The sequence below is a fragment of the Dioscorea cayenensis genome, chromosome 12, assembly GCF_009730915.1.
Source record: "Dioscorea cayenensis subsp. rotundata cultivar TDr96_F1 chromosome 12, TDr96_F1_v2_PseudoChromosome.rev07_lg8_w22 25.fasta, whole genome shotgun sequence".
NCBI classification, from domain to species: Eukaryota; Viridiplantae; Streptophyta; class Magnoliopsida; order Dioscoreales; family Dioscoreaceae; genus Dioscorea; species Dioscorea cayenensis.
In genome coordinates this window covers 12479730-12491908 of record NC_052482.1, presented here as the reverse complement: position 1 = coordinate 12491908, position 12179 = coordinate 12479730, and the positions used below count along the sequence as shown (strand labels likewise).

Here is a 12179-nt window from a genome sequence, read left to right as displayed (position 1 = left end):
ACCCCCGAGGTAGCAGAGGGAGATGATGATGATGCCGAGGCTTCTCAGCCCGATCCCGAGCCTCAGCCAACACAGATGGAGACCGAGGCACCTCCTACAGCATAGGATCCGTCCCAGGTGCGCATGTTTCACCATCTTGAGCCCATGATCATTTTGAGAGGCTTGAGAATGGTGTGGGGATGCTACAAAGCGAGATTATTGAGGTCCGAGCAGAGATAGCAAAGGTCTAGGCAACACAGGCTACTTAGTACGCATAGTTTATAGCACATTTTGATAAGTTACAGTAGATTTTTGAGTGAGATGTTGCCTCATCATTTGTTCTGCGACGACGGACTCCTCAGGCTCCTCCAGCATCACCATCACCACCGCCACCAGCATCCCTTTAATCTAACACCAGCAGCAGAGCTGACAGTTGATAACACTGGCAGTTGACTTTATTTTTTAGTTCTTTACTCTCGCAAGTTATTTTGGACTTGTATACTCAGAAAGACTTTCCTTTTGAGCTTATTTTTGTTTTGATTGTCTCGAGTTATATTCATTGCCTTATCTTTTATATACTCGAGCTGTTTTAGTTTTATTGAGCTTTACTGAACCCCTTTGTGTATGCGTGCAGATGGTCTTGTCAGTATGGGAATTGAGAACTAGTCATGGACACGGCCAATGTGGGCCGTGTGTGCTTCATAACCCGTTGGAACTTTACTCCCAAGGATTTATCTCCATCAAACACAACACTCGGCGTCAGGGGAGTATTATTTCAATTGCCACTCTCACATCTACACTTGATTGATTTATTTTTTATTGTGCTTGCATGGTACATTGGGGACAATGCACAACTTAAATGTGGGGGGACTTTCATAGTGCACATATCTTTTATATTAGTTTGATTGTTATACATGCTCACATAGCCAATGGAGGTTTACCTTAGTTGTAATGATTGTATTCTTGAGGTTAGGAGAATTCTTCACATTGAATGTTCTCATGCTCTAGTTTTTACTTGAATTTATAGGAATTTTTGCCCGATTCACACTCGTTGCACTACTCACTCTTTAAACTCTTTTGGAAACTTAAGTTTGATATTAAAGGGACTAGATATAGTTTTTTCTCTTGTTAATTTTGAAGAAATATGGAAAATGAAAAAGAAAGAACAAAATGGTTTCATTTTTTAGTTGTGCTTGTTGGGTGGAAAGAGCTACCACCTATGAAGTATGAAGCTAGTCTCATAAGTTGGATACTAGTTATGCCCTAATGAGAGAAAGAGCTATCTCATTGGATGAGTGAAAGCTACCACCTCGGTAGAAAGAGCTACCACCTCAAAATTGTGAAAGCCAGCTTAACGGCCGCATTAGAAAGTGCTACCTTAGAGGATGTGTGAAGCTACTACCATCTTTTCAAATTTTCGTTATTTTTTTTTATAGATACATAAGTCCCTTTTACTTAGAACTTTGAGGAGTATACATTGGGTTGACTTGAGTGAGTTTACACAAACTTCCATGATTTCGGGTTTGTTGTCATTTTTGACTCAAGTTTTTGGCTAGAGCATTGATTTTTTCGTAGTTAATGGTGAAACTTCCTTTACTTGTAGAATGCTTTCTTTGTATGCTTTGGTGAACCTAAGGCCAAGTACTTCCAATATTTCCTTCATTTATGTCTTAATGTTTTAATTTTTTCTTGAGGGCAAGGAAAAACTTAAGTGTGGGGGAGTTTGATAAATGTTTGTGTGATAAGAATGCGAAATGTTCTTTCCTTATGATGAGCATTACTTTTATCAGGTTTTACTGCTAATATGTGTGCATTTATGTTACTTTCATGCATATATGGTTTTGAAGCTGAATGTTAGAGAAAGAAGCCAATGTAGATCGTGAATGCACCATGTGGAGGAAATCTTGAGAAGGATCAAATGCAAAGACATTAGTCGGGTTCAAGATGCGAGAATGTGTGCCAACCTCCTCGTATTCAAGTCAGCACAATGTTTGGAGGGGCACAAAGGCAGTCATATTCAAATATTATGGCTTGTGCATGTATAGCAAGATCTCCACCAATGTAGCCGTTTATCGAAGAAGCAAAGCGATCTACGACGTAAACTTGTGCCCGTTTACATTACCTCGATGAGAATATAGACTCGGGAGTATTTCAGGCCGGTATTGTAGTAGGTATTATTCACAGCCAGCCGAGAAAAGTGATTTCCAAAGAATCCAGACGGGCGTGTGGAAATTCCACACGGCCGTGTGTTAATTCCACAGGCCCGTGTGGTGAATCCACAAGGGCATGTGGATTCACGATTACAGCCATATTTAAGGCCGATTTCAGTGCCAATTTCAGCAATCTTTTTTCCATCTTTCCCCAACTTGAGAGAGAGCGGCCGCTAGGGTTTTGAGAGGTATTGGCTAGGGATTGGAAGAGGTTCTATGACTTCAACATCGTGTTCCATTTGGAAGAATGTTAGTGGGAGAGCTTTCGTCGGTACCAATCCGGCGAGATGTATCCTAGGCCGGACAAAGGGACTCTTGGAGGAGTAGAGGCTTCTCCGCAAGACCATCGTCACGACTATCGATGTGGCTTTCCATGGATTACTTGTTTTTACATTCAATTTCATTGATTGTAACTAGCTCCATGGAGACCTAAACCTCCTACTGGGTACTTGGATTTGTGAACCCTAGGATATATTTGTTTCATTAAACCTTGCTATTATGCTTTCATTAATTAATGTTTTATTTGAGTTCTAATCTTGAATGCTTGATTGACTGAATGCTCCCTTAGAGTAACACTAGGGTTGAGAGTTCACCTTGGTAACCCTTATGAGTGAGTGACACACCACGAGAGTTAGACAAAGCTAGATTGGAGAGGGTTGGGAGGGTGAGCCGAGAGGTATTGGAGCGTCCCCTTTCGTCTCCGGTGTGATTTATCCTACCTCCATTTCCTTGAGTTCTTTGCGGTCATAGTAGAGTGAATGGGCTAAGGAATGACCTTTCGCTGTGGCTTAGTTGCAAAGGCAACGGATTGAAGCGTTGAAGTGATTTTAACACCTAGGGCTTAATTGTGACTAGGGACCTTCCACCTGGAAAAAAGGGTTTGGTCTACATCTAGGAAGAGGATTGATCACTTGAAAGCCCTAGAACTCATTACGATTCTAAACGAATGCGAGGTTGAGAGATTGTTCAATTTCTTCTCCAGGACATGTATAGAGTTAGGCATGGTTGGCCTTAAATTTGGGCCATGTATTGAAGGATCTCCAGGAATCATCAATGCATTAGTTAGAAAGCAAAATAGAGGGTTTACACTTAAAATGATTGTCCTAGGTGGAACAATATCTGGGTACCCCATTTATATCGATTGTCTTACATCTCCTTTACTTGTGCTCTCTTTCTTGTCTCTTTTACTTTTGTTACATTACATCTTGTCACACAACTATTATTCACTTTTTGTTTAGTTAAGAAACAATTTAAGTATTTTAATTCCATACTCCCTGTGGATACGATACCCACTAATCTGGGATTTATTACTTCGACAAGCCTATGCACTTGGGGGACATACGCAAGAGGCGTTGTCAATGACTTTTATAAGGTTTAAGCGTTAATACATGTGTTTTTGTGTTTTTTTCGCATGTAAGGTTGTGAAGCTAAGAATTAAGAAAAGAAGACAAAAGTAGATCGTGAACCCACTATTTGGTGGAATCTTGGAAGCAACAAATGTGAAGACACAAGTGGGGCTCTAAGATACATGAATGTGTGCCAACCTCCTTGTATTTAAGCCATTACAAAGAGTTCAAAGGGAACAAAGGCAGTCACATTTGCGTATCCCAACTTGTGTAATAATAGCAAGATTTTTACCAATGAACCCATTTATTGAAGAAGCGACGCAATCTACGGCATAAACATGTGCCTGTTTATCTTGCCTCGATGAAAAGTGGATTCAAGAGTGTTTTTGGCGGGGGTGCTATAGCAAATTACTATAGAAAATCATTGTAGCAATTTGTAGTAGCAGGTACTGTTCACGGGAGGCCGAAAATCGGAATTCCAGAGAATCCACAGGGGCATGTGGAACATCCACAGGCCCATGTGGATGCCTCATTCTAGCCTATTTAAAGACATTTTTCAGCCCGATTTCAGCATCTTTTTTCCCATCTTTTCTCCATCTTTTGAGAAGACGGCGGCTAGGGTTTAGAGGAGTTTTCGCAAGGCTTTTAGAGTGGTTCTCCATCTTCGACACCATGATTCTCCTGGAAGATAGTCATTGGGGGAGCTTTCATTAGCACCGATTCGGCAAGGTGTGCCCTAGGCTTGACAAGGGGACCTTTGGAGAGGACGAGGCCACGCCACAAGACCATCGACACGAATACCAATGGGGTTTTTCTATCGATTACATGTTTTTACTTTTGATTTCATTATTGATTGCTCCATGGAGATCTAAATCCCCTAGTGGGTACTTGGATTTTGTAAACCCTAGGATGTTTTTGTTTGATTGACCTTTTATTATGTTCCCCTTAATTGATGTTTTTAATTGAGTGCTAATCTTGAATTCTTGTTGAATGATTTCTCCCTTAGCATGACACTAGGGTTGAGAGACTTTATTGGTAACCTTTGTGGATGAGTGACACACCATGAGGGTTAGACAAAGCAAGGTTGGACAGGGTTGACAGGGTGAGTCGAGAGTTAGCTGAGCGTCCCCTTTCCCCTTAGATATGATTTATCCTACCTCCACATTCTAAGAGTTCTTTGTGGTCATAGTAGAGTAAATGGGCTATGGGATGACCTCCTCTGGGGCTTAGTTGCATAGGTAACAGAGTGAAGCATTGAAGTGACTTTAGCACATTGGGATGAATTGCGACTAGTGGTCTTTCGCCCGGACCAAAGGGTTAGATCTATACATTGGAATAGAGTTTATCACTTGCAATCCCTAGAGTGTCTTGCAACTCTACACAGCGTGAGGTGTTGAGATTGATCAATTTCTTTTCCTGGACATAGTGTAGGGTTAGACACTGTTGACCTTATGTTTGGGACTGTGTGTTTAAGGATTTCCATGACTCATTAAGCATCAATTAGGAGACATAGTAGTTGGTCATGCACTTGAAACATTAGTCCTAGGAGGAGCATTGTCCGAGTACCCCACTTCTATCGATTACCTTTCCTCTTATTTTATCATGCCTCTCTTTCTTATTTCTTTTAGTGCTTTTCATATAAATCTTGTTTACACTATAATTGATTCATTCTCATCCTAGTTAAATAGCAATCATTGTGTTTCTATTCACTATTCCCTATGGATACGTTACCCACTCACCTGTGATTTATTACTTTAATAAACATGTGCACTTGCTGGTCACACGCAAGGGGAGTTGTCAAGTTTTTGGCGCCATTGCCGGGAGTAGGCATTTAGAGATACTTAGCTCTTTTCTATGTTAGCTATTCATTCATTCATTCTACCATCATTATGATTTGTTTTCTTTATTTTCGTGCAGCTCCAGGTTATGACCCGAGGCAACCCATCGATATTGATTACAGGTGATCCTAAACTTGAACGTATAGTCAGAAGAAGAGGTAAAGAACCTGTGCAAGAACCGTCGAATCTAGCTAAAGTAGAAGTTGAAGGATCTGACAACATGGTGGAATAGAATGAACAACAGAGAATACTTTTTTTTTATGCCAGACTATCAGTATTGGGGACACAATCTAGCATTGTGCGGCCCCCAATCACAGCTTAGAATTCTGAGCTAAAACCGGCATTCATCATTATGTTACAATAGTCAGCACAGTTCAATGGTTTAGCCGATGAGGATCCAAACGGTTACATAGATAATTTCTTGGAAACGTGTGATATGCTCAAGATCAATGGTGTTACGGAGAATGCCATTAGGTTGAGAGCCTTCCCATTTTCATTACCTAGAGCATCGATTACTACATGGTAGGAGATGGTAGAAGTTTTTCCTATGCGTTATATCCCTCCCGGGAAATCTACAAAGCTTAGAAATGAGATCTCATCCTTTGTGCAAACGGAATTGGAGTCTCTATTTGAGATGTGGGAAATGTTCAGGGAATTCCAGCAAAAATGTCCTTAACATAGGTTTCCAGAGTGGATGATCATTCAAACTTTTTACAATGGTTTGAACCCAAATATAAGACAGTTACTTGATGCAGTGGTAGGAGGTATCTTAGGTACCAAGACCCTTGGAGAAGCCAGAAAATTAATTGAAGAAATGAGGCTGAACAGCTACCAATGGAATGCTAGGGAGAAGAAGAAAGTAGCTGGCATCCATGATATCCATGCTGTTACATTGTTGGCAGCCCAAGTGGACCCATTGAGTAAGAAGTTAGACACTCTAACTTCTCCTAGATTGGCGGCGATAATGAATTGTGAGGGATGCGGGGAAGGACATGCCCCATCTGATTACCGAATAGCCGTTGGTGATACTTCATCCGTTGAGTAATTTAACTTTGTTTGTAATGCAATGAGAAACCAAGGCAATCCTTATAGAAACACCTACAACCAAGGGTGGAGGAACCACCCAAATTTCTCATGGAGTAACCAAGGACAACATAAGGTCACCGCACCATCGGGTTTTCAACAACAACAAGCCCTGAACATAGATAATAGAGTGTCAGGTTTAGAGACCCGGATGATTGATTTAGAGAAAGCCTTGACCTGTTTTGTGCAATTGACAAGGTCCCCTTGTGTATATCCCGCAAGTACACGGGTTTGTCGAAGTAATAATCCGGGATGAGCGGGTATTGAATCCATAGGGAGTAGGGATTAAAACCACTTAATCCGCTTCTTAGCTATGTGAATGATTAGTAGTGATAAGTGTGACAGTGATTCAATTCTCAAGAGTAAAAATAACAAGTAAGAGAGAATGAGTAAAGAATGAGGTAAGGCAATTGATAAAGATGGGGTACTCGGATAATGCTCCGCCTAGGACAACTGTTTCAAGTGCAAGAACCCTCTATTATGCTTCCTAATCAATGCAATGGTGAGTCATGGAAATCCTTAGGTACATAGTCCCAAATCTAAGGTCAACTATGCCTAACTCTATACATATCCCAGAAGAAAGATTAGATAACCTCTCAACCTCGCAGTTGCATAGAGTTGCAATGAGCTCTAGGTACTCCAAGTGATAAATCTCTTCCTAATTATAGACCTAACCCTTTGGTCCAGCTGGAAGTTACCTAACCACGATTAAGCCCTACATAGTAAGATCACCTCAACGCTTCACTCCGTTGCACGCGTAACTAAGCCCCAGCGGAGGGTCATCCCTTAGACCATTCACTCTATTATGGCCGCAAAGAACTCGAGGAATGGAGGTAAATCTATCACGTCGGAGAGGAAAAGGGACGCTCATGTACCTCTCGACTCACCCTCTCAACCTTCTCCAACCAAGCTTTGTCTAACGCTCGTGGTGTGTCACTCACTGACAAGGTTGCCAACAAGAACTCTCAACCCTAGTGTCACTCTAGGGGAAATGTTCAAACAATCAAGCATTCAAGGTTGGAATTCACAATAAACATCAATTAATTGAAAGCATAATAAATAAATTCAATGAAACAAATACATCCTAGGGTTCACAAATACCCAAGTACCCATTAGGGGTTTAGCTCTACATAGAATGTAAAAGCAATGAATCCATAAAGAAACCCCCTCGATAGTCGTGTTGATTGTCTTGTGGAAAGACCTCTACTCGTCGTCCAAGGATTCCCTCATCCGGTATAAGATACGCTTTGACGGAAGCTCCCCTACCAATCTTCTTCCTCAGGAATTACGATGTCGGAGCTGTAGAACCTCTCCAAAACCCTGGCCAATACCCCTCGAAGCCCTAGCCGAAACTCTCTCTCAAGTTGGGGAAAAGATGGAGAAAAGAATACTGAAATCGGGGCTGAAACGGCTTTAAATAGGGCTAGAATCGAGCGACCACACGGGCGTGGATAATTTCACACGCCCATGTCGAATTTCCACATGAGCGTGTATAATTTCCACACAACCGTGTGGATTCTCTGAATTCCTTTTTTCTCGGGCGGCTGTGAGCAGTGCTGCTATAGTACTTTGCTACATTGCTCTGCTACAGTATCTAGCCTGAATACCATTCTGAATCCATACTTTCATCAGGGTAACACAAACGGGCACACGTTCATGTCGTGGATCACTTGCTTCTTCAATGATAGACAAGTTGGCGGAGCTCTTGTTCTATGTGCATAAGTCAGAATGCTCGAGTGTGACTGTCCTTGTGCTATTCCAAGTGGATGTGCCAACTCGAATAAGAGGAGGTTGGAACACACTCTAGCATCGCACACCCGACCTATGTCTTCGCGTTTGGACTTTAGCAAGATTTCTCCAAAAATCGGTGCATTATGATCCACATTGGCTTCTTTCCTTCATAATCGGCCTAACAACGCTACCTGCACGAAAGTAACATAAAAACACACATATTAGTGTAAAAACCCGATAAAAGTAATGCTCAACATAAGGAAAGAATGCTTCATATTCATATCACCACACGCACTTATCAAAATCCCCACACTTAAGCTTTGCTTGTCCTCAAGCAAAAATTAAACATTCTGTGCATAGATGAAGGAAATATTGGAAATGCTTGGCCTTAGGTTCACCAAAGTGTACAAAGAGAGCATTCTATAAGTATGCAAAATTTCAACATTAAATACAAAAAAATCAAAGCTCTAGCTAAAACCTTGAATAAAAAAGGACAACAAACCCGAAATCATATACTTGTGTAAACTCACTCAAAACACCCCAAGGTATACTACTCAAATGTTCGAAGTACAAGGGAATTATTTATCTACAAAAGTGACAACAATTTCAAAGATGGTAGTAGCTTCACACATCCTCTAAGGTAGCCCTTTCCAAAGCGGCCGCTAAGGTGGCTTTCACACTTTTGAGATGGTAGCTCTTTCTACCAGAGTGGTAGCTTTCACTCATCCTATGAGATAGCTCTTTCTCTCATTAGGGCTGATAAGTGCTTGTGTGATATGAATACGAAGCATTCTTTCCTTATGTTGAGCATTACTTTTATCGGGTTTTTACATTAATATGTGTGTTTTTATGTTACTTTTATGCAGGTATGGTTGTGAAACCAATTATGAAGGAAAGAATCCAATGCGGATCACAATGCAACGATTTTAGAGGAAATCTTGCTAAGGTTCAAACGCGAAGATATAAGTCGGGTGCGAGATGCTAGAGTGTGTGCCAACCTCCCCGTATTTGAGTTTGCACAACCATTTGGAGGGGCACAAGGGCAGTCACACTCAAGCATTCCGACTTATGCACATAGAACAAGATCTCCATCAACTTATCCGTCATTGAAGAAGCAAAGCGATCCACGTTATAAACGTGTGCCCGTTTATGTTACCTCAATGAAAAGTGGATTCGGGAGTACTCTTGCAGTTACTGTTCACAGCCGGCTGAAAATGACAGTTTCAGAGAATCCACATGGGCGTGTGGAAATTACCCACGCCCGTGTGGAAATTCTGCATGGGCACGTGTACCGTACACGCCCGTGGAGTCGCCCAATTCCAGCCCTATTTAAAGCCGATTCAGCCCCGATTTTGGTATTCTTTTCTCCATCTTTTCCCCAACTTGAAAGAGGTCTTCGGCTAGGGTTTTAAGGGGTATTGGCTAGGGTTTTGGAGAGGTTCTATGGCTCCGACATCGCACGTCGTTTGGAAGAAGGTTATTGGAAAAGTTTTCGTCAACATCGATCCGGCGAGGTGTATCCTAGGCCGGACAAAGGATCCCTTGCGACGAGTAGAGGACTCTCCACAAGACCATCGACATGACCATCGAGGGGGTTTCCTTATGGATTCATTATTTTACATTCGATTTCTTTGATTGTACTTAGCTCCATGGAGAGCTAAACCCCTAGTGGGTACTTGGGTGATTGTGAACCCTACGATGTATTCGTTTCGTTGAACTTCTTTATTATGCTTTCAATAAATTGATGTTTATTGTGAGTTCCAACCTTGAATGCTTGATTGTATGAACATTTCCCCTAAAGTGACACTAGGGTAGAGAGTTCTTGTTGTTAACCTTGTGAGTGAGTGACATACCACGAGCGTTAGACAAAGCTAGGTTGGAGAGGGTTGAGAGGGTGAGTCGAGAGGTACAGGAGTGTCCCTTTTCTCCTCCGACGTGATAGATTCTACCTCCGTTCCTTGAGTTCTTTGCGGCCATAATAGAGTGAATGGTCTAAGGGATGAACCTCCGCTGGGGACTAGTTGCGTGTGCAATGGAGTGAAGCGTTGAGGGGATCTTAGTATCTAGGGCTTAATTGTGGCTAGAGACCTTCCGCCTGGACCAAAGGGTTAGGTCTATAATTAGGAAGCGATTTATCACTTGGAATCCCTAGAGCTCATTGCAACTTTATTCGAGTGCGAGGTTGAGAGGTTATTTAATCTCTCCTCCGGGACATGAATAGAGTTAGGCATAGTTGACCTTAGATTTGGGACTATGTATGTGAGGATTTCCATGACTCACCATTGCAATGATTAGGAAGCATAATAGAGAGTTCTTGCACTTGAATCGATTATCCTAGGTGAAGCATCATCCGAGTACCCCATCTTTATTGATTGCCTTACCTCCTCCTTACTTTTGCTCTCTTACTTGTTGCTTTTAATTGTTGAGAATTGAATCATTATCACACTTATCATTGTTGATACTCCACATAGCTAAGAATCGAATTAAGTGTCTTTAGTCCCTACTCCCTGTGGATTCGACCCCGCTCACCTGGGATTATTACTTCGACAAACCCATGCACTTGCGGGATATACGCAAGGGGACCTTGTCAAGGGCATAACTAGTATCCGACTTATGAGAGTAGCTTCATACTACATAGTTGGTAGCTCTTTCCACCCAACAAGCACAAATAAGCAGTAAAACTATTTTGTTCTTTCTTTTCATTTTCCCTTTTTTTCAGAATTTAACACAAGAAACAACTATAACTAGTCCTTTTAACATCAAACTTGAGTTTCCAAAAGCGTCTAGTAAGTGACAAGTATAAATCGGGCAAAAATTCCTAGACATTCAAGCAAAACTTGAGGATGAAAATATTCAATGTTAAAAATTCTCCTAAACTCAAGAATACAATCATTGCAACTAAGGTGAACCGCCATTGTCTATGTGAGCATGTATATCAATCAAGAATAATAAAAAAAGGATGTGTGCACTATGAAACTCCCCCACAGCACACTTAAGTTGTACATTATCCCCAATGTACACATGCAAGCTTACTCAAAATGTATATCATTCAAAAATAGATGTGGGAGAAGCAATCAAAACAATACTTCCCTGACTCTTACTGTTGCGTTTGATGAAGCTAAGTCCTTGGAAGTAATGTTCCAACGCGTTGTGAAGCTCACACGGCCAAGTGCTGAAACACCTTGGCCATGCCCATGACTAAGTCTCAATTCCCAAGATGACAACATCATCTGCACGCATACATGAGGGGGTTCAGCGAAGCTCAATAAAAACAAAATCAACCCGAGTATATATAAAAGATAGACAATGAATACAACTCGAGATGTAAAATGAAAATAAACTCAGAAGGAGAATCCTTTCTGAGTGAAAAAGTCCAAAATGAAGTGCATAAAAGTAAAATAAAGTAAAGTCAAGTGTCGGTGTCGCCCTCGGGCTCCGGTGGTGCTGTTGGTGAAGGCGCACATGGTGGGTCCACCTGTGTTGATATAAGAAATGGGGGTGGAGGAGATGCTGAGGGGGACTGAGGAATCCTCGGTCGCAAGCCAAATGAGTAGGTGACGTCTCGCTCTAAGATCTGCTGTAAAACGTTGAAACGTGCCATGAACTGTGTATACTGAGTGGCCTACATAGCCTTAATCTCAGAAATCTCTGCTCGAGCCTCAGCCACCTCTTTCCGTATCACCCCCAAAGCGCTCTTGAGCCTCTCAAAGCAATCATGACCTCGAGATAGTGAAAACATATGCACGGGGGGTGCTTCCTCTGCCACTAGGGATGTCCCGGTCTCCATCGGTGCTGGCTGAGGCTCGGAAGCGGGCTGAGATGCTCCGGCTTCATCATCCTCATCCTCGGCTATCTCTCGAGCTGGTAGTACGAAAGTAAAAACTCCTACCCGAACCCTGCGGACCATGCCCATCAACCTTATCGTCTCTAGGCTCAGGGATGCAAGTATACTCGTCTTCTCGGCCCCACTAATCACGTCTAAGAGACCCATG

The 12179-nt window shown here is 42.0% G+C and overlaps 1 non-coding gene across 1 annotated transcript; it reads right to left on the bottom strand.

Annotated features, from left to right (window-relative positions):
- Positions 1-5950: 5950 nt before the first annotated feature.
- Positions 5951-6057, bottom strand: LOC120274235. Its single transcript, XR_005540767.1, has one exon. It is a non-coding gene; the product is annotated as a small nucleolar RNA R71 (small nucleolar RNA).
- Positions 6058-12179: the final 6122 nt, after the last annotated feature.